The following is a 22307-nucleotide window of genomic DNA, read 5'->3' on the forward strand; positions in this document are numbered from 1 at the left end:
GACCTCAATTGGGCGCGGCGAATAAAGGCGTTCGTAGATAATTTAGATAATAATAGATAGATAATAATAGTAGATAACAATAAAATATCTACGTGGCATTGCACATAATCTACAGTTTCAAGTGAAACACAACAATGAGTAAGAGCAGAAAACAACGAAATATAGAGAGCTTTAGAAATAGTTCGTTAGAAGTTCATGCATTAATTAATTGGATGTTTTAATATTCTTGCTTTCACCTTTTTATACGTTCAATCATTGCCTTTATCTAATAAATTTTCTGAAATAATTTTGTTGCGTTTGTCTTTATTCACCGCGCCCAATTGAGGTCGCCCTTTTGAACTCGCCTTTTTGTGCGCGCCCTTCTTGCTTGCCCATTCGCTCGCACCGGGGGTCTCTCTTTCTCTCTCTTGCTTCTTGATTCCTGCAGCAACCTCCCATTCTCCTTCCTTTCTTGTCCTTTTCTTTTTTCTTCCTTATCCCTAGATCCTATTGGTATCTCCTTACTCTCCTCCAGCTTAATGGTTTTTCTTTTTCTTGTATCGTGTTCACTATCATTAAGCAAATTTGGATCCCCATCTCTGTGTTTTGCCTTCTTTTTCTTTTTTTTAATTTCATGGTGTACCATTTCCTCCTCCTTATCACCATCACCATAACTGCTGGTATTTGCTGGGAGAGCTGTGGACCCATAACACCACACGTTTGATGTCTCCTGGCTATCTTTGTTACAATATAAATAAGCACACAAACTACATTCAGCACAAAATAAAACAGAATGGTTTCAACTTGACTAGCAGAAAGAAACAAAGATAATCTAACGATCATTAACAGTTCAGACACTATGGCATTCTGGGTACCACAAATAATGAGGCAAACTGGCGCATTTCAGATGCCATTTTAATGTGGGGTGGGTTTCACCTGATAAAATCAGAAAGAGCAGAAAAGGCAAGAAGGGGACTAGACATCTATGTGAATGAGCAATGGTAAAAAAAAATGGAAAAGATTATAATCAGAACTAAAAAGTGTAACCCAGCTGGGACGCCTGTATAGTGCCTTTGCCTGGAGAGGACAGTGTAGAAGAAGAATGTTCTCCTCAGCACCATGTATTTTGTGTGTTTAGTAAATTAGAATTTTTATAATAACTATTTTGTAACTTGCCAGTGAGAGACGCTTTGGCTTATGAACTAACAAAAATATGTTATTCCAGGGTTCAGGAGAAATAGTGTCCACATGAATAAAATGTAAGCTGTTTCTTGTTTTCCCTTTCTCAGAGTGAATGTTTCAGGGACAAGGTCACAAGGCTGCAGAAAGTACATGTAGTTTATGCAAAGGCGTCTCTCCTGTGCTCAGCTTTGAAAACACAGATAATGCTTAGCTCAACAGACATATTGTTTAACTTTATTGTTTTGATAAGGATGTTCTTTCTGTCTTATTAATCATGAGATGCTGAAGTATAAAAAACCCCTCCTGGCTTTTGATCAGGGTTCAATTGAGCTTTGCGGCAATAAGTTATGCTCTTTTGAATCTCTACTTACTGTGACTCCGAATGAAATAAATAAAGAGAATTGAGAAAAAATATTATCTGCCTGCTTTTCAGTGTGCCTTTTTCGTCCACAACAGTCGCCCTGGTTGCTATGGAGGTCACGGGAACTGAGCTTGGAAGATCAACCCCTATAGGGGCCCATGGCCACCCCCATCCTGAAGCCCCGGAAGCCAGGAAGTGCTGGCGGAGGGTATTCCAGGGGTTACCCGGAGTGCTTCCGGTTGCTCAGCTTCCTGGTGTGGCGGAAGTTCATCAAGGTGCACCTGGAGCAACATAAAAGGGGCTGCCTTCCAACAGTCGGGGCTGGTGTCGGGTTGGCAGAAGACAAGGCTTCGGAGAGTGTAGAGAAGGCGGCCCAAAGAGGACCATTGAGAGGTCGAGAGAGAGAGGTGTTTGGTGCGGGAAGCACAGTGTGCTGTGCGGGACTGTGGACATTGTAAATAACTATAAATAAATCGTGTGTGGTGGACTTAAGACAGTGTCTGTCTGTCTGTTCGTCTGTGGTCGGGCCGGCTTCCACACCAGATATTGAAATACTGACAGAATTTATCCACGTTACTGCTTAGGAAGTTACATCATCTTTATTAATGTTTAAAGTTATTTACTTTGTTACCAACACTCTAATGATGATTCCTTCTGATGCTAGAATGCTGGTGACTTCAGCCAGGTGAACATTGTGCACTGCTATAACAACTGCTTACCACCCTTCCGATAAGATTTAAAAATCAACATCCTCACTCTCTATGCCAGCGGTTCTCAAACAAAAGTAACAAAAAAGGGGGCGCGAATGTTGCCATATGTGGTGTAATTTCGCTATTCGTAGGGAAATTTTACATTTACATCATTTAGCAGACGCTCTTATCCAGAGCGACTTACAACAGTGTTTGTTAGTTTTTTTTGCATACCCCTTGGGGTCAGAGCGCAGGGTCAGCCATTGTACAGCGCCCCCTGGAGCAATTACAGGTTAAGGGCCTTGCTCAAGGGCCCAGCAGAGTAGGATCTCTTTTTGGCACTGACGGGGATTCGAACCGGCAACCTTCGGGATACCAGCACAGATCCTTAGCCTCAGAGCCACCACTCCGCTTAAACTTGTAGCGGTGTATCCGCAGCAAAAAAATATAGGAATAAATTTTATTAGGGTTTCAGAGAAAAGCCAAGCAAAATGACCCCTTTTATTGGCTAACTAAAAAGATTACAATATGCAAGCTTTCGAGGCAACTCAGGCCCCTTCTTCAGGCAAGATGTAAAAATCTTGCATATTGTAATCTTTTTAGTTAGCCAATAAAAGGTGTCATTTTGCTTGGCTTTTCTCTACATTCATAATGGCTAACACGGTACAACACCCTAGTACATTAGGGTTTCGAAAAAACGTTAGGGGGGCACGATTAAAACTGCTATGAAAACTCGGGTCGCAAATACTTAAAGGGTTGAGAAACGCTGCTCTATGCTCAGAAAATATCCCTGGGCATCATTATCCTTATGTTCTGGGTAAACTGCCAACCACAGTCTGATCACTCTGCCCTGCTAACCATGCCCTGTTGGTTATTGGCAAGCTATCACTCTCATCCTCTCACCACCTTTTAGCTAATGTGCCTTGACTATAAGAATGGCTGCCGTGGCATCATTCAGGTGGATGCTACACACTTCCCACTGTCTATGTAAAATGATTTGAGTAGGTTAGAAATTAAATGTAAATAAATAATCAATAATTAAATCAGAAGGTACAGGAGGAGTTGTGAATCAGACTGATGGCACATCTTTGGACTGCCCCATAAGAACAGAATAGGGAAAATATACAAAATCGGCATTTAAAAATCCCAATTAGCTTAACTGTGTGCCCTGTGATAGAATGGCATCTCACTCAGGATGTGTTCTTAGTGGCAGGGTGGACTCCATTTCCCTGTAATCTCAAACAGGAAAATCATACATTTAAACACAAATAGGTAATGGATGGCATGACAGTGATAAAGTCACATGCCTGCTGAGGCTCTTTCACTCATTTTTCAGCTTCTCCAGGATAATAGCAGAGTCTTCAGAATATGAAATAAATGGATTAGCAGTCAGAAGACTGGAGCAAAAACATGTCCAAGTTTGGTAAATGCCGCAGGATTCAAATTGTGCAAATCTGATTTATTTACTTTGGAAGATTTACAGATGACCGTATCATAAGCTTGCTCTGCTAGTTTTAGCTTAAAATGGCCCTTGGGGAGAAAGTCCAATGCCTGTGAAAGCTGGCAGTCTCACGCTCTACACTTAAAGACGCCAACCCGTGACGGAGCACAGGCTCAAAGGCCCCGGGCCAGGTGGGCCGTACGTCACCTGCTGCATTTACTGAAGCCTCTTGTTTTCATCCCATACATCAAGTCACAGGATATCACATGACCTGTGCTGACCAATCACTGGACTTGTTTGCATAGCATTTCAGCTGACAATAATTACTCACGTGGGTATTTCTGAGGTCAACGGATGTTTATAAACTTGTGCCTGGTTATGGGCTGGCAGTGTGCCCATTGGTGCCAAGATTGGGTAACAGTCACCATAATTCTCAATACGAGAAACAATATTAAAAAGGTGGAGGAGGACATACTCCTGGTTGATAGTATTTGCCATTCCATAAAGCATTCAGAACTGTGTTGAATACTGAATTACTTATGAATGCTTTGCAATCACTTCAGTTTATTTTATCTGGCGCCTGCTGACTCAAAAGTATGAGAAAACGTTTACGTATGAAATACCATTTGACTTGTTTTCAATTTTAATTATGTAAGGCATGAAGCTTTTTGGGGTTACCTCCTGTTTCTGGAACTCTAGAATCAAAAACCGTCATCTTTTTAAGAACATTTTGGACCATATTCTGTGCGTGAAATGACATTCTTATAATAAGAGCAAACCAATAGGGGTGTTTAGCAAAAATGATCAGAAGGAATTGAAGTTGTACCTGCCACATCAGCCGATCACCCCCTAATGGAATACTAGGGGGTCAAAGGTACTCATACAGAAAAATATAGAGGAGGGGGTTTGGTCTGGTTTGATGCTACTTCAAGGTTTGCGGATAACGAATCTGATAATATTTTTGATATTGGATTGTTTACCAGTGGGCCAAGCCCTCAAGGAGATACCCCCCAGAAGGTTAAAAGTGACAAATGTCAAACAGAAGCACATGAGGTATCATTTGACTATTTCAAGGTCAGTGACTATGAATATGATGTCCTTTTTGATTTTTTATCCTTTACCATTGATCTAGCTCTCTATGGACCTATTAGAGGGTGAAAATGAGACATTTCTATTACAGCTGAGAATATTTAGACCAGGGGTCCTCAATCCCAGTCCTGGAGGGCCGCAGTGGCTGCAGGTTTTTGTTCTCATCCGGTTGCTTAATTAGAAAGCAATTCTTGCCAACAATTTAATATAAGATGCTGCAGATGTTTTATCAGACGGTTGTGGCGAGCTTGACAGTTTGACATCTGTGGCAGAGTGACGGGCACTGAGCAGACTCCTGTCAATCATGGAGAATCCACTGCATTCTCTGAACAGGATCATCTCCAGACAGAGGAGCAGCTTCAGTGACAGACTGCTGTCACCGTCCTGCTCCACTGACAGACTGAGGAGATCGTTCCTCCCCAACACTATGCGACTCTTCAATTCCACTGGGGGGGGTAAACGTTAACATTATACAAAGTTATTGTCTGTCTGTATACCTGCATTGTTATCACTCTTTAATTTAATATTGTTTTTATCAGTATGCTGCTGCTGGAGTATGTGAATTTCCCCTTGGGATTAATAAAGTATCTATCTGTCTATCTATCTATAAATTATACAGTGCCTTTAGCATCTATCTATCTATCTACAGATAGGTCCATAAATATTTGGACAGAGACTATGTTTTTTTCTAATTTTGGTTCTGTACATGACCACAATGAATTTTAAATGAAACAACTCAGATGCAGTTGAAATGCAGACTTTCAGCTTTAATTCAGTGGGGTGAACAAAACGATTGCATAAAAATGTGAGGCAACTAAAGCATTTTTTGAACACAATCCCTTCATTTCAGGGGCTCAAAAGTAATTGGACAATTGACTCAAAGGCTATTTCATGGGCAGGTGTGGGCAAGTCCGTCATTACGTCATTATCAATTAAGCAGATAAAAGGCCTGGAGTTGATTTGAGGTGTGGTGCTTGCATGTGGAAGATTTTGCTGTGAACAGACAACATGCGGTCAAAGGAGCTCTCCATGCAGGTGAAAGAAGCCATCCTTAAGCTGCGAAAACAGAAAAAACCCATCCGAGAAATTGCTCCAATATTACGAGTGGCAAAATCTCCAGTTTGGTACATCCTGAGAAATAAAGCAAGCACTGGTGAACTCAGCAACGCAAAAAGACCTGGACGTCCACGGAAGACAACAGTGGTGGATGATCACAGAATCATTTCCATGGTGAAGAGAAACCCCTTCACAACAGCCAACCAAGTGAACAACACTCTCCAGGGGGTCGGCGTATCGATATCCAAGTCTACCATAAAGAGAAGACTGCATGAAAGTAAATACAGAGGGTGCACTGCAAGGTGCAAGCCACTCATAAGCCTCAAGAATAGAAAGGCTAGATTGGACTTTGCTAAAGAACATCTAAAAAAGCCAGCACAGTTCTGGAAAAACATTATTTGGACAGATGAAACCAAGATCAACCTCTACCAGAATGATGGCAAGAAAAAGTATGGAGAAGGCCTTGGAACAGCTCATTATCCAAAGCATACCACATCATCTGTAAAACACGGTGGAGGGAGGCAGTGTGATGGCTTGGGCGTGCATGGCTGCCAGTGGCACTGGGACACTAGTGTTTATTGATGATGTGACACAGGACAGAAGCAGCCAAATGAATTCTGAGGTGTTCAGAGACATACTGTCTGCTCAAATCCAGCTAAATACAGCAGTCAAAATGATTGGGTGGCGTTTCATGATACAGATGGACAATGACCCAAAACATACAGCCAAAGCAACCCAGGAGTTTATTAAAGCAAAGAAGTGGAAAATTCTTGAATGGCCAAGTCAGTCGCCTGATCTTAACCCAACTGAGCAGGCATTTCACTTGTTGAAGACTAAACTTCAGACAGAAAGGCCCACAAACAAACAGCAACTGAAAGCATCTGGTGATGTCCAGGAGTTCAAGACTTCAGGCTGTCATTGCCAACAAAGGGTTTTCAACCAAGTTTTAGAAATGAACATTTTATTTCCAGTTCTTTAATTTGTCCAATTACTTTTGAGCCCCTGAAATGAAGGGATTGTGTTCAAAAAATGCTTTAGTTGCCTCACATTTTTATGCAATCGTTTTGTTCACCCCACTGAATTAAAGCTGAAAGTCTGCACTTCAACTGCATCGGAGTTGTTTCATTTAAAATTTATTGTGGTAACGTACAGAACCAAAATTAGAAAAAAGTTGTCTCTGTCCAAATATTTATGGACCTAACTGTATCTATCTATCTAAATCAAATAGTCAGTCATGTTGGGTAAAAAAGCAAACACCACGCGGACAACAATCTAACCTGCCAGGGTTGTGATAAGTTGACCAAAGTCATTGTCTGTTTTACCTGCATTGTTATCACTCTTTAATTTAATATTGTTCTTTATCAGTATGCTGCTGCTGGAGTATGTGAATTTCCCCTTGGGATTAATAAAGTATCTATCTATCTATCTATCAATTATACAGTGCCTTTACCATCTATTTATCTATCTATCTATTTAATTTCATGGCTTGTTAGTGTTTTAACTCTGTCATGTCAGGTCATTCTCATATCATAGATTTCCAATCATCCAAATGATCTGAAGACTAAAATGGCCGAGTGATTCTCAGTCCTTCACTTTCTTCTCTTCACTTTCCTTCCAAGTATTTAATTAAACCAAATAGTGCGTGATAAATACACAGAGGTGTAAATGATACCAAGCTAAATGGAGAAATGCTGCTCTCTTTTGTCATTTGCATGTTGTTGCTAATAAGGAGCAATTCAAAAAACAAGAATACGACTGTTTAAGACTAAAATAAGCAATAAGGGCTCAAAATCGTAACGAGTGAGACCACTAAAGTGAAGCAGAAGTGTTACTTGAGCAATAAGAGCGTCTTACTAAGCAATTGGATGGAGCAAAAACCTGCAGCCACTGCGGCCCTCCAGGACCGTGACTGAGGACCCCTGATATAGACTTTAAACTTTACGTTGAAGCACACATTTTAATATTTCAAATATCTGATGTAACTATTCTGGTTTATTTTGTACTGTACTTCTACCTAATGAACTAAATCCTTACATTTCTTATAAACACTCTGAATTAGGGCAGCTTATGCTTATTGAGGTTTTATATTTTAGATTTAGAAACCACTCTTACTAAAAGTCTCAGAACACCAGTCCTTCTTTTTTATTTATATAGAACGTTTCACAGTGACAGAAAAGGCATTGCGTTTAATAACTGCTCTTTAGTTTTTACTCTTTTTTGTAATATTATTACTGTAAAGCACTTTGAGCTAGTCATGCTATAAAAATAAATATTGTTTGGTTGTGATGTAACATCGGTCATATTGAGCAAAGGTACAAGATGATTTAAAAAGGAGGTTAAGAATGAAAAATCAATGCTTGTTTTGTTAAGTGCTTATTATGGTAGAGACTATCATAAGGTGATTTATGAGAACATAAAGTGGAGGACATTTTTATTTTATATGGCATTTCCTGCTGAACAATGCCACTTAGCATTTTGTAAAGCCATCGATGTTTCTTTCTGGAGGGTTTCAGAGTTTATTTCAGCAGCGGCCCATCAAAGGGCTCACTCACTCACACTTAGCCAGTTTGGAGTTAAGAAGTGGTGGCTCGGAGGCTTAGGGATCTGCACTGGCAATCGGAAGGTTGCCGGTTCGAATCCCGTAAATGCTAATAGGGACTCTGCTCTGTTGGGCCCTTAACCTGCAATTGTTGAGCACTTTGAGTAGTGAGAAAAGCGCTATATAAAAGCAAAGAATTATTATTAAGTATACTGTGGTTTCTAAGGTCTCGTTCTGGGACTCGGATGGAGTTACCTTCCCTGCCTGTGCTCCAACTGTAAAAAGTGTGTGAACATGTACAATCTATAATGACTGGTAAGTCACCTTGGATAAATGTATCAGATAAATATACAGTAACTAGGGGGTTCGCCCCCTGCTCGCTTCGCTTGCCAACCCTCCGCAGCCTGCATTATGCGCCAGACACTTTGAGTCTCTGAAGAGGGGGCAGACGCGGTCGCTCCTCCGAAGCCCCCTCTTAAAACGGTGATACAATAGGAAGCAGTTTTTTTTTTTTTACCTCCTCTTTGCTTGATCAGCTGCTGGCTTGCTGCTGCTGCTGCCATGCCGTGTGATTTGCATCTCATGTAGCACTTTGAACGTTTCAAAGCCTGTACAGCAGCCGTCCTACTCTTTGTCTTTTATTTCCGGCCCCGGGTGTGGGTAAGTCTCTTGGCACAAAGTCTCATCTCGCGGGATGTGAGTTGTTGATGTTTTTTAGTTTATAATTTAAAAAACAGAATAAGAATCTGAAAAATCTAAGAACATAACATTAAAGTTTGATAAATTCTGAAAAGAATGATACCAAACATATATATGTAGGTTTTAAAATAAGCCCGACATTCAAACGTCACATGAACGCGGTGCACTTTTAGGTTTAGGATTTTATATATCTTGTGGTGGGCTGGCGTTCTGCCCGGGGTTTGTTTCCTGCCTTGTGCCCTGTGTTGGCTGGGATTGGCTCCAGCAGACCCCCGTGACCCTTTATTAGGATATAGCGGGTTGGATAATGGATGGATGGATTTTATACTGTATATAGAGAGTAGATAAAAGATTCACGGTGATCATATAAATCAGGACCAAAAAGCACAAAAAAAAAATGAGTGGATTTATTAGAAAAGGAGGCCAATTACAGTGGAACTTCGGTTTGCGAGCATAATTTGTTCCAGAGACGTACTCGCAGTCCAAAGCACTCGTATATCAAAGTGAATTTCAACATAAGAAATAATGGAAACTCAGATGATTCATTCCACAACCCAAAACTATTCTCGAAAGCTTGCATATTGTAATCTTTTTAGTTAACCAATAAAAGGTGTCATTTTGCTTGGCTTTTCTCTACATATAAAATGATTAATACAAAATATAAAGTAAAAATACATAAAACAAATTAACCTCTACTTTACCTTTGAAAAGAATCATGGCTGGTGTGAGTGAGTTTCTAAACTCTTGTGGGATTCCACCCAACGGGACAACACGCAGAAGAGCGTCCCAAAGCAATCACGGTCTCCCAGCACTGTAGCAGTTCGCCGTAAAAGCGAATCCGAAAAGATTGCGGACATGCTATAAGTGCCTGCTGTCAATGGGTGATACAAGGAACAAGGAGCATTATAAATACTACTTGGCCACGGCCCTGCCTGACTGCTGTGTCTGTGTATAGGACAGCGGCAGATCCCGCTACAATAAATAACCGCACTGTTGCTGTTTCAAGCTGAATAAAGCTGGTGTCACTAAAGTACTGAGACTCGGCTTCGTGTTTTGGGGTGCAAGGCGGGGACTCGCACGTCACAGCACACACACACAGTCACAATACTGTAGTAAACAGTATACGCTCGTACGGATGTTGACTATATGAGTGAGGCACGCCGACTCAGATGGAGAATAGGAGACGATTACCCACAATCCCGCAGTGAGAGAGAGAGAGAACCATCAGCTCAGTTGTGATCACGTGACGTTCAGCAGACAAAGTGTATACATACTACTCGTATTGCAAGACCTCGCTCGTTTATCAAGTCAAAATTGATTACAAATTTTAGCTCGTCTTGCAAAACACTCGCAAACCGAGGTTCCACTGTATACATACAAAGCAAAGCACCTGCTGCCCCTGGGGCCATTCTAACATGTCTTGAACCCTTGTCTAAGGGGTGGGGTGTATAGAGCAAATAAACTCCACTGTACTATACCAGTCTTGACCATTCTGACCGCCTCTTACCTCTCCTTGCCCTCCTGCCAACATTACTTGTCTGGTATGAGTTTTGATACTTAACATCAGTTTTGGGGGGAATGTCTCTGTTTCATTGGCAGTGGATTCAGAGAGTATACAGAATCTTTCACATTTTTCATATTTTCTTATGCTGCAGCCTTGAGCTAAAATGATTTCAATTCATTGTTTCTCTCATGAGGCAAAACTCAATACTCCGAAATGACAAAGCAAAACCATGATTTTAGATAGGATGAGAAGCTCAGTCATCCGGGAGGAGCTCAGAGTAGAGCCACTGCACCTCCGCATCGAGAGGAGTTAGATGAGGTGGCTCGGGCATCTGATCAGGATGCCTCCCTGGTGAGGTGTTAACTGAGAGGGGGCCGCAGGAAAGACCCAGGACACGCTGGAGGGACTATGTCTCTCGGCTGGCCTGGGAACACCTCGGGATTCCCTCGGAAGAGCTAGAAGAAGTGGCCGGGGAGAGGGAAGTCTGGGCATCTCTGCTCAAGCTGCTGCCCCCACGACCCGATCTCGGATAAGTGGAAGAGGATGGATGGATGGATGGATGGATGGATGGATGGATGAATAAAAAAAAAAACAACCAAACTGAGCAATCAAGGGAAAAGGGCCACGGTAAGAGAGGTGATCAAGAAGACAATGATCACTCTGACTGAGCTCCACAGAACCTGTGAGGGGATGGGAGAAACTTACAGAAGGACAACCATCACTGCTGATATGAGCTTAATGACAGAGCAGTCACACAGAAGCCTATTCTCAGAAAAAGACACATGAAAGTCCACCAGGAGTTTGCAAAAAGGCGCCAAAAGGACTCTCAGACTGTGAGAAAGAAAGATTCTCTGGTCTAATGAAACAAAGATTAGTGTCATGTCTAGAAGAAGCCAGGCACCGCACATCACCTGAGAAATACCATTTCAACCATGAAGCATGGTGGTGGCAGCATCCTGCTGTGTGGGGTTGTTGTTCAGTTCCAGGGGCTGCCAGACTACAGATAGAAGGGGGGAAAGATAAATGAAGCAAAGTACAGAGATATGCCTAATGGAAGTCTGCTATGGAGTGCTCTGGATCTCAGAGCGGGATGAAGGTTCACCTTCCAACCGGACAAGGACCCTAATCACAAAGCAAAGACAAAAGAAGAGTAACTGAGGGACAACTCTGTGAATGTCCTGGTGTGGCTCACCAGAGATCACACTTGAACCCAACTGGACAACATGGGAGAGACCTGATGGCCGTCTACCAACCTGAGAGGACCCACGGAGAAGAAGAGCAGGAAAACCCCAAATCCATGAGTGTTAACCCTTGTCACTTCAGACCCAAGGAGACTCCAGGTGGGAATCAATGCCAAATGGGCTTCAACTAGGTACTTAGTACAGGGTTTGAATACTTGTGTCATGTTTAAGTTTTATTTATTTTTAATAAGTTTTCAAAAATTTCTAAAATCCTGTTTCTGCTTTGTCATTCTGGGGTACTAAGTGTTGTTTCACGAGGAAAAATATGAACTGAAATGATTTTAGCCTAAGGCTGCAAAACAACAAAAACGTGAAGGGTCTCAATATTTTCAGAAGGCAGTGTCCTTGTGGGTGTGTGGCTGCTTGCCACTTGCCTGGTATGGATGTGTCTCTTTAATATTAACTTTGCGTGATGTGGCAGGTTGTACCTTTTTGCTGTGGGTGTGCTTTCTTGTCACTACTTATTAACTACTAAGCTATAAGCTTAGCTGCTTGAAATTTGGCCAGTGGGTCTGTGACTATTAATCAGTCAGGATGGCCGAGTGGTCTAAGGCACCAGACTGAAGTTCTGGTCTCTGAATGGAGGTGTGGGTTCATATTCCACTTCTGACAGCACGATTTTTAACCCAGCCACAGGGGATGCACAAACCAGTGTGTTTCTTCATGCCGGTCCCAATCCCGGATAAATGGGGAGGGTTACATCAGGTGTAAAATTCTGCCAAATCAATATGCGGACAACAATACAAATTTCCATACCGGATCGGTCGAGCCTCGGGTTAACAACGACTGCCACCAGTACTGTCAGCCAACAGGGTGCTGGCGGAAATTGGGCTACTGTTGGCCGAAGAAGAAGAAGGAGAAGAAGAGGGGGGAGACATGTCTGGAGGCAGGAGGAGAGGAGGAAGGTAAAGTGAGTGGAACTGAGGGTAGGAACTTTGAATGTTGGCAGTGACAGAACAAGATGTGGAGGACAGAAAGATATGAAAGAAGATGATCCGCTGTGGCAACCCCTAACAGGAGCACCTGAAAGAAGGAGAAGAAGAAGGTCTGTGGCTATTAATCACTTCTTTGGCTGGGGATGTCCCCAGCTGCTCAGACCATCCATTACTACCTCAAAATGCTAACTTGACTGGAACTTTCCTCAGTTACATTTTTATTTTACCTGCAAGGTAGCTGGAGGCGGCAGAGTTAAAGATGCTCAGATTTGCACTGGGTGTGACGAGGATGGACAGGATTAGAAATGAGGACATTAGAGAGTCAGCTCAGGTGAGACAGTTGGGAGACAAAGTCAGAGAGGTGAGATTGCGTTGGTTTGGACATGTGCAGAGGAGAGATGCTGGGTATATTGGGAGAAGGATGTTAAGGATAGAGCTGCCAGGTAAGAGGAAAAGAGGAAGGTCTAAGAGAAGGTTTATGGATGTGGTGAGAGAGGACATACAGGTGATGGGTGTAACAGAACAAGATGTGGAGGAGAGAAAGATATGGAAGAAGATGACCCACTGTGGTGACCCCTAACGGGAGCAGCCGAAAGAAGGAGAAGAAGAAGGTCTGTGGCTATTAATCACTTCTTTGGCTGGGGATGTCCCCAGCTGCTCGGACCATCCATTACTACCTCAAAATGCTAACTTGACTGGAACTTTCCTCAGTTACATTTTTATTTTACCTGCAAGGTAGCTGGAGGCGGTAGAGTTAAAGATGCTCAGATTTGCACTGGGTGTGACGAGGATGGAAAGGATTAGAAATGAGGACATTAGAGGGCCGGGAGACAAAGTCAGAGAGGTGAGATTGCGTTGGTTTGGACATGTGCAGAGGAGAGATGCTGGGTATATTGAGAGAAGGATTCTAAGGATAGAGCTGCCAGAGAAGAGGAGAAGGGGAAGGCCTAAGAGAAGGTTTATGGATGTGCTGAGAGAGGACATACAGGTGATGGGTATAACAGAACAAAATGTGGAGGACAGAAAGATATGGAAGAGAATGACCCTCTGTGGCGACCCCTAACGGGAGCAGCCGAAAAAAGAAGAAGAAGAAGGTCTGTGGCTATTAATCACTTCTTTGGCTGGGGATGTCTCCAGCTGCCCGGACCATCCATTGCTACCTCAAAATGCTAACTTGACTGGAACTTTCCTCAGTTACATTTTTATTTTACCTGCAAGGTAACTGGAGGTAGCAGAGTTAAAGATGCTCAGATTTGCACTGGGTGTGACGAGGATGGACAGGATTAGAAATGAGGACATTAGAGAGTCAGCTCAGGTGAGACGGTTGGGAGTCAAAGTCAGAGAGGTGAGATTGCGTTGGTTTGGACATGTGCAGTGGTGAGATAAGGAGTATATTGGGAGAAGGATGTTAAGGATAGAGCTGCCAGGGAAGAGAAAGGCCTAAGAGAAGGTTTATGGATGTGGTGAGAGAGGATATACAGGTGATGGGTGTAACAGAACAAAATGTGGAGGACAGAAAGATATGGAAGAAGATGACCCACTGTGGCAACCCCTAATGGGAACAGCCAAAAGAAGAAGAAGAAGAAGAAGAAGTTCTCTGTTTTGGTACAGTTTTGTTTAAAATGAGCATGGCAACATGTTGAATGTCAGATATGCAACTAGTAAGTGTTCTGTTTTCTGTATGAATGACAACACTGCTACTTCTACTTTTAACATTATTATTACAGCTACCTCTCCTCCAGACTCCAAATTCAACAGAGTAATGACTGTAGGGAGTGTTTTCCAAGATGACCTTTTGCAGTGCTTTAACAGTCACGAATGCCCTTTTGGAACTCATGTACCTGTTCTTGTAGCACTCCCCCTGTGGCCGACATGTCTGAAAACTCTTATTCATATCAGTATCCTGACTCTTTGCTGTGGAAATTGCAGTTAGGAACATTCAGTTTTTTATTTGAATTCTCTTTGAGATGTGTCTAGATGTATCTGTGACAAGCTGAATTGATTGGACATCTTTTAAAAAGACACAAGTGTACCTTGATATACAAGCTCCCTCAATTCATTTTGCATTTCAGGACAAAAATCAAGCTATGAAGTCCATTTAACTTTCTGTGGACCTCTGAGATCAAACTGTTGTGAGACAGTCATGGAACACCTGATGCCCCAGGGTGTCATCTACACTTTCCTCCGGTACAGCCCAAGGAAAAAACATGTCAAACACGCTCAGAAGGATGACAGGAAGTTTGAGGAGCAAAGACCTGCAAAGTGAGATCCAGGATTGTTGCATGAGAGCCACCTCAACTGGTCACATGACATGGGAGCTCGGCATTAAAGGGCAACCAGGAAGACAGCCAGCCAGTTCACTTCCTATCAAAGACAAGGAGAATGCTGCCACAGATGTTGACTTTGCACCAGGAGGGTCCTAACTCTATGCTCTCAAAACTTGAGTGGTGTTAAGAGAATCGGTACAGCCATTGAACAAAAAAACAAAAAAAAAAACGATGGAAATTTGTTGAAGCCTTTCGGGACAAAATTTACATAGTACCCAGCATTGGTGAGGCTTTCTTGATTGAATAATAAAACCATCATCATGGAGCAGGTCAGAGGTGAGTTCTTTTCTGGGTTTCAGTACACCTCCTCCCCAAGAGCCACAATATCATATACAGACAGAAATAAAAAACATGAAACCCCACAATCCATCCATCCATCCATTTTCCAACCCGTTGAATCCAAACACATGGGTCTGCTGGAGCCAATCCCAGCCAACACAGGGTGCAAGGCAGGAACCAATCCCGGGCAGGGCGCAAACCCACTGCAGGACACACCCACACACCAATCACACACTCGGGACAATTGAGGATCGTCAATGCACCAAACCTGCATGTCTTTGGACTGTGGGAGGAAACCGACACAGACACGGGGAGAACATGCAAACTCCACACAGGGAGGACCCGGGAAGCAAACTCAAGTCTCCTTACTGTGAGGGAGCAGCGCTATCACTGTGCCACTGTGCCGCCCAAACCCCACAATGTCTTCCTGAAATGTGAATCTCACATTACAACAACAGATATATGCAATGGGAAGAGTCTTCATTCCAGCCAGAGCCCAACCTAATGCAGTAAAAGTGAATTAGCAGCCATTAGCTTTGTCTTTCCGCTCCCATTTTCAAGGATGATTTGATAAGGAATTACTGAGTGGCTTTGGATTCATAGGACGTCCACGTACCCGGCTCCATTGAGCAAACTGCAAAGTGTTAATAATAGATCAAGACAAGAGTTAAGCAGACGATTTGCTAAATGGTCTAAGAAAGTCATTAATGACTACAAAACATGATGAGCCGATTTCAAAAAGATGTCTTTGATTCTCCCTGAGCGACTTTTCTCAATTATTTAGTATCCATTTGCAAAAAGTAAAGGTTGCTGATGTTGGCTGTGACACTTTCAGATATACTGTATGTGTAGTTAAGCAGGTGACTTCTGAGAAAGAGATCGGCAATAACATCACCATTGAATTTACAAGGAAAAGATCACACGGCAAAACAACATTATTAACAGCGACTTATTTATTTGAAGCTTTACTGTAAAAAACAGGTGGCATGGTGACTGCCTCTCAGATCCAGAACCTGGGATTGACTCCCAAACCAATGTAGAGTTTATATATTCTCCAAGTATTCAAAATATGTGTCTGTCAGGTTCATCAGTGATTCTAAATTGGCCTGGTTTGGGCCTGAGTGTACCCGGCTATGAGCTGGAATCCCATGATACCTTCCTTGTATTCAATGCCAGTATGATAAGCTATGGACCCAGTGACTCTGAAATGGATTAAGACTGAGAAACATCTGTTATGTCACTGTGAACAGGCCACAGGCCAAAACAAAACAAGATAAGGACTCTGGATGCCCCATGCTGTTCACAGTAAGCCACCCAAAGTGTGCTGGTCAGGACAACTAGTAACTGGGTCGATGGGGGCATATATTCTTAATAGGGCTGGGCAAGTTAACACGTTATTACCACGTTGACGCATGAATTAATTAACACAGACAACTATTTTATCACGTGTTAACACAGTTTTTGTTATTATTATTATTATTTTGAAAGCCTCAGTCTCACTAGCAATCGATAGAGATCAGTGATCTTCTTGTTACAGCACTTTCGATAAGCTTTTGCTAGAAAGAAAGTTAGCTTTGTTGATTTGATAGATAGATAGATAGATAAATGCACTATATAATCGATAAATAAGGCACTATATAATCGATCGATAGATAGAGGCACTATATAATCATAGATAAGGCACTATATAATAGACAGACAGACAGATAGATAAGGCACTATATAATCGATAGATAAGGCACTATATAATCGATAGATAGAGGCACTATATAATCATAGATAAGGCACTATATAATAGACAGACAGACAAATAGATAGATAGATAGATAGATAGATAGATAGATAGATAGATAGATAGATAGATAGATAGATAGATATACTTTATTAATCCCAAGGAGAAATTCACATACTCCAGCAGCAGCATACTGATAAAAAACAATATTAAATTAAAGAGTGATAACAATGTGGGTATAACAGACAGACAGTAACTTTGTATAATGTTAACGTTTACCCCCCCGGGTGGAATTGAAGAGTTGCATAGTTTGGCGGAGGAACGATCTCCTCAGTCTGTCAGTGGAGCAGGACGGTGACAGCAGTCTGCCGCTGAAGCTGCTCCTCTGTCTGGAGATGATCCTGTTTAGTGGATGCAGTGGATTCTCCATGATTGACAAGAGCCTGCTGAGCGCCCATCGCTCTGCCACGGATGTCAAACTGTCCAGCTCCATGCCAACAATAGAGCCTGTCTTCCTCACCAGTTTGTCCAGGCGTGAGGCGTCCCTCTTCTTTATGCTGCTTCCCCAGCACACCACCGCGTAGAAGAGGGCGCTCACCACAACCATCTGATAGAACATCTGCAGCATCTTATTGCAGATGTTGAAGGACACCAGCCTTCTAAGGAAGTATAGTCGGCTGTGTCCTCTCTTGCACAGAGCATCAGTATTGGCAGTATTTGTATCAGTATTTGATCTTGATTCCCTGCGTGTGAATGAGTAGCGAAGAGCAAGCAGCTTCTAAAATGGCATGTGGAGAGATACCAAAGTGAATGCTCAAAGCAAAACAATCCGTGGATGTCTTTCTTTGTATTATCTCTGAATTGGACTCTGATTTGTCAGACTCCAATTTTGGTACAAGTGATCTGGAGATGGAGATCGAAAACGAAAGTGAGGTACCAGCATCAGCTGATCAGTCCCCAGCTGATCGTGGTACTGAACACGTTTGTGTAGCTGATGCAACGACGGCAACGTTTACCTGGGTGGACAGACACTAACGATGACAGAAGATATAAACCATATTGCATATCACTGCAACTGCCACCATCATGCACCTGTGTCACAAACACAGCCAGCCCACCGTGCACTCCTGCTGGCCGTCGAGCCCCTGTACCCCACAGGTGCCGACAGCAGGCACAACAGGCAGCAACAGATGTTTTATGTGATTTATGTGTGAAGCCATTGCTTTGTGCACTTTTCAGAAAACTGAGTTTCTTGGAAAAAAATATTAGCCCTCAAAGAGTTGCTACTGAACATAAACTGTTTATGCTGCTCTCCGATAAAAGAAAATGTTTCTGCTGGTATCTGTTCAGATAAAAAAGAAAACAGATTTAGAAATGTTAACTTGCTGTTGCTCAGAAGGTGCCTGTAATAATGTTGTGATCGTGGCTCTGGACTCTGAGGGTAATGCCCTGGCAGTGGCAAATAGCTTTGGTTTTATATTTGACCAGTAATGGCGCACTGCATGATAACGTGCTGTGAATACACTTGACTTGACATTCCTAGTTTTCATCCTCTTTCTCTGTTTGTTTAGCATTCGTTTGCTCAGACCTTGATGTGCTTGTTGCTTCCTGAACAGCTCTTCTTATCTCCACCCTAGCGGCCCGCTTCTTCTCTTCTTTCGTTGACATCTTTTCGCATTAAAACTTATTAAGAAAGTGTTTGTGTTGCAATTACTTAGTACGTTTTCTTTAATTTTTTACTTAACCTGGCACTTGAGTCTTTAGTCTGCCTCAAGAATGATTTAAGATATGAAGGTGGTAGGGATGAGAAGGGTGCCCATACGCATGCGTCACAAGGACGACCTGCTGGCTGCTGCCGAGAGTTGATTCTATAATAAAACAAAATAAAAAGAGGAATAACCCTGGAGGTCAATCCTCACCCTGAAAGCGGATAGTAGACATCACGTAGTATATGTGTACCAAATTTCAGGTCAATTGGTCAAATGGTTTGTGAGCGACAGGTGATTTAAAATCCTGGACAAACTAACAGACAGCCATGCTAGCGCATTATACACAAAGAAATGTGTCCTTAAGGGTTAATTAGGGTTAGGGTTAATACTATCGATTAATTAGGGTATTAGGGTATTAATTCTCAGAAAAAAGACACATGAAAGTGTCCCTATTAATTAGGGTTAGGGTTAGGGTTAATACTGTCAACTGCCAGACAATGTTCAGGAGCCATTAAGAAGGCTAACAGAATGTCAGGTTATGTCTGGAGCACAAGTCACAGGAGGTTCTCCTCAAGTTTTATAACACACCAGTGAGGCCTCTCCTGGAGTCCTGTGTGCAGTTTGGGTCACCAGGTTAGAAACAAAAAGACTTAGAAGCCGTAGAAAAAGTCCAGAGAAGAGCGACTAGGCTGATTCAGGGCTACAGGGGATGAGTTATGAAGAAAGATTAAAAGACCTGAGCCTTTACAGTTTAAGGAAAAGAAAATGAAGAGGAGACCTGACTGAAGTGTTTAAAATTATGAAGGGATTAGTCCGGTGGATCAAGACAGTGACTTTAAAATGAGTTCAGCAAGAACACGGGGACACAGCTGGAAACTTGCTAAACGTAAATTTCACACAAACATTAGAAAGTTTTTCTTCACACAGAGATAAACACCAATAAAACAGAGATGTTAATTATTGGAGGGAATGACGCTGATCACCACAATATTTTGTCATCATTTATCTCAGTTGGAATCCCCATTAATTTTACTGAATCTGCCCACAATCTAGGAGTTATCTTTGACTCTAGCATGTCATTTAAAGTGCACATTATAAAGTTGTCCAAATCATGTTTCTTCCATCTTAAAAATGTTGGGAAATTAAGGTGCTTTCTAAATAAACTGGATTCTGGGAAATTAATTCATGCATTTATCTCTAGTAGGATTGACTACTGCAATGCAGTGTTCACTGGATGTTCAAACTGTTCTTTATACAGCCTCCAGTTAATCCAAAATACTGCTGCAAGAATTATTACAAGAACAAGAAAATACAAACACATAAGTCCAGTTCTCAAATCCTTACACTGGCTCCCGGTTAAGTTTAGGGCAGATTTCAAAATCCTCCTTTTAACATATAAAGCATTAAATGGCCGATGTCCGGCTTACTTGTCTGAACTTATCATGACTTACAAACCTGAGCGCACATTAAGATCTCAAGATGCCGGTCTGCTTACAATTCCAAGGATTAATAAAATAACAGTGGGAGGTCGAGCTTTTAGTTACAGAGCCCCTAAACTGTGGAATGATCTGCCTGCTACTATAAGAGATGCCCCTTCAGTCTCATCTTTCAAATCCTGGCTGAAAACACACAACTTTGGTTTAGCACACCCTGACTAGAGCTGCTGATTAACTGTACAGACTGCATCTCTGTTGTTAGTCATTAGCACTAAAACATAAGTAACATGATAGTTAGAATTTGTTACTAACCCTCACCTATTCTGTTTCTCTTCTCAGTACTCAAATGTGGCACTTGGTGCCACGGCCCACCTGCCAAGTTGTTTTGCCTGCCTAAGGTAAAGTCATCCCTGATGGAGGATCACAGGAATTGTCGGCTAGAGGGGACCTTTCATCAGATTGGCTGGCTCAGCTGTGGAATGGCCAATAGGGGGAGGCAGCTTGATGGCCGATGGTCTTCAGGACTCTAAACAAATCCAAATAATATTATGGGATATCATCTACTGTTAATTCTGCTCCATACTTGTAATATTTTTATTTTATACTGTATTGAGGATTTGTTCTGTTCTGTGTATTGTATTGTATTGACCCCCTTCTTTTTGACACCCACTGCACACCCAACCTACCTGGAAAGGGGTCTCTCTTTGAACTGCCTTTCCCAAGGTTTGTTCCACTTTTTCCCTAGAAGGGTTTTTTTTGGGAGTTTTTCCTTCTTAGAGAGTCAAGGCTGGGGGGCTGTCAAGAGGCAGGGTCTGTTAAAGCCCATTGCAGCAGTCCTTGTGTGATTTTGGGCTATACAAAAATAAATTGTATTGTATTGTATTGTAACTACAGACCCATGGAGTATGTGGCCAAGTAGTGTGGCAGGCAGTAGGACATTAGGGGCCTTCAAAACTCAACTTGATGTTTTTTGGTGACTAGGACTGGTGAGCTTTGTTGGGCTGAATGGCCTGTTCTCGTCTAGACTGTTGTAATGTTTTTAACTCTCATTCGGCGTGTGTGTCTCACTCTCGGTGCCTATTACAGTATTATTCTTAATGTTGTTGCAAAGTAGCCTGGTTCAATGCATGACTCTGGAGAACTTCATGAGAGTGGCATAAACCTTTTTATTTGAACATAATTCTATCCATTTGAATATTACTAATATTATTTTCTTTGTGGTAAAGTCTTAGCGCTACGGTTAGAAAACTACAAAACATCACCATGATTTCCAAAGAAACTACAAAGCACCATTACGAGTGCAATTTTGTGGCTCAGGGTGCCATCATTCATTCTCAAATGTGAACTTCTATTCCTCACTGCTAGTGGGCTTCATAACTACTTCTCATGGAAAAATCCCTACCCTTTTAAGACTTTTACTGAAATTCCTTGTAGTAATTCTGTGACGCTTGATAAATACGGGAACAGATGATGGATTTAGAAATGTAAAGCTCATTACACAATAACTGTGTCAGGCATTATGTAAAACAAGGTTTTGACTGCTTGATGTAATGAAGTTTGGAGTCACATGAGGATAAATGCTCTGCGCTGTAGTGGTCCTCATCTATGAAAGAAAGTTCTGGACAGTGCAGTTTTACTGTACATATGTCCCCATTTTAGATGGAGAGACAGGACAGGACACAAAACCTGCGGTTGTATCCATATTACTAACCGAGAATAAACCGGATATGGACGCAGGTACATGGCGATGGGACCATGGGACATACTGCGCAGGCGCCTACAGTGCGCGTCTCATAAACCGCAAGCGAAGTCTTATCCACCGCGAACGAAGGAGTCACGGCCCAAAAACGAAAGAGCTCAACTAACGTGAATGAGAAATGAAGCAACAACGCGCCCATAGCGGACGACTAACGACACAGCTACACAAAAAAGAGGATTCTGCGCTGCACCCCAGAGTCAAACGGAAGAGGCTACGGAGGCCCCACAGGTCCACAAAGATAGTACGGAAGGTGCGGGAAAGCATGAAAGGCGCAGGGGCCGACAATAATCTCTTTCAAATCTATTTCGGGTTACCCAAGACCAGGGGATGGCGAGCGAAGCGAGCAGGGG

At 42.3% G+C, this 22307-nt stretch overlaps 1 protein-coding gene, 1 long non-coding RNA gene and 1 other non-coding gene across 6 annotated transcripts in view; 2 read left to right on the forward strand and 1 right to left on the reverse strand.

The window, feature by feature from the left end:
* The window catches only part of LOC127528937 (uncharacterized), a 328693-nt gene that overhangs the window by 116405 nt on the left and 189981 nt on the right, over positions 1-22307 (forward strand). The gene's annotated exons all lie outside the window — the stretch shown is intronic.
* The window catches only part of rapgef4a (Rap guanine nucleotide exchange factor 4a), a 348015-nt gene that overhangs the window by 94378 nt on the left and 231330 nt on the right, over positions 1-22307 (reverse strand). The window lies entirely within an intron of this gene.
* trnaf-gaa (transfer RNA phenylalanine (anticodon GAA)) lies at positions 12309-12392 on the forward strand. Its single transcript has one exon. It is a non-coding gene; the product is annotated as a tRNA-Phe (tRNA).

The sequence above is a fragment of the Erpetoichthys calabaricus genome, chromosome 8, assembly GCF_900747795.2.
Source record: "Erpetoichthys calabaricus chromosome 8, fErpCal1.3, whole genome shotgun sequence".
Classification (NCBI taxonomy): Eukaryota; Metazoa; Chordata; class Cladistia; order Polypteriformes; family Polypteridae; genus Erpetoichthys; species Erpetoichthys calabaricus.